This window comes from Geospiza fortis, unplaced genomic scaffold, assembly GCF_000277835.1.
Source record: "Geospiza fortis unplaced genomic scaffold, GeoFor_1.0 scaffold78, whole genome shotgun sequence".
Lineage (NCBI taxonomy): Eukaryota > Metazoa > Chordata > Aves > Passeriformes > Thraupidae > Geospiza > Geospiza fortis.
This window is the reverse complement of record NW_005054339.1, coordinates 4,054,075-4,055,092: the sequence shown is the minus strand read 5'-3', so window position 1 is coordinate 4,055,092 and position 1,018 is coordinate 4,054,075. Positions and strand designations below refer to the sequence as shown.

At 39.9% G+C, this 1,018-nt stretch overlaps 2 protein-coding genes across 2 annotated transcripts in view; one reads left to right on the top strand and one right to left on the bottom strand.

Annotated features, from left to right (window-relative positions):
• Positions 1-1,018, bottom strand: part of CACNA2D3 (calcium voltage-gated channel auxiliary subunit alpha2delta 3) — a 385,100-nt gene that overhangs the window by 68,413 nt on the left and 315,669 nt on the right. The gene's annotated exons all lie outside the window — the stretch shown is intronic.
• LRTM1 (leucine rich repeats and transmembrane domains 1) overlaps positions 1-1,018 on the top strand; it is a 16,855-nt gene that overhangs the window by 7,170 nt on the left and 8,667 nt on the right. The gene's annotated exons all lie outside the window — the stretch shown is intronic.

The window sequence follows — 1,018 nt, the reverse complement described above, 5'->3', positions numbered from 1 at the left end:
CCGCTGTCTATGGCTGTGCCTACGCCGCCATCACGGCCAGGTACCACAAGGAGCACCTGGGCCCCGTCAGGCAGCACGGGACTCCTGAGGAGAAAGAGCCCTTTGAGAGCTCCATGGCTTGAGGTGCCTCTGTCTTTGGATTCTTGAAAATAAAGGCCTCGCTGCAGCTGAAAAACCTGGAATCTCAATAGTGTTGTTTTAATACTAAAAACTGGGGTTATCTTTTTTTTCATACTATTTAAAAATGCAAATGTATATATTGTTTGGAATATCCACTAAGACTTTATATAGAATGACAGAATTCGTTTACTTTGTGTGTGTATATTCCAAAGCCACTATTTAGGGCTGAGGGTTTGAGATCACAAAATCTTGATGTAGTGAGATTAAAGTATTTCAATATCCTTTACTGACTCTTGATGCAGTATTATACCAAAACATGACCTATGACACATACAGTCAGTGGCTGACAGGAGTGATGTTCTGCAAAGAAAAACAGAAAATAGCCATCTAACTTAGTTCAATTAGTTACATTTGTACTATCTTACAGAGTACAAATTACTGTTCAATTCAAGATGTGTAGAATGGACAAGCAGTTTTCAGACCAGGTACTCTGTGCACTGCCACTGATAACATAAATGTGTTGAAAGCATTTCCAATAATGTGTTTTCAACTTTCCAGTTTGCCCCAGAAAGAATAAACATTATATTCATTTCCTAACTTAGAAATTAGGAAGCACCTTGATAACTATTGCATATGATTTTTTAATTACTTAGTAGGGAAGAAAGGAGAGAGCTGAGAAAATGCTGAAGGAAGAAATGCTAAAAGAAATGCTTTGGATTCAAGCCCCAAAAAGAGTACACAGAGCATACCTGAAGACATTGCCTGATATTCTGCTGGCTTACAAGCTTGCTACAGACTTTTCTGAAGCCATTTATTCCCAAATCCTCACACAAGTGCTCCATTTTGCAAATGCCATGCTGCAGACGCAGCTCCCACCACAGTGCTGCCCTTCAGCAGG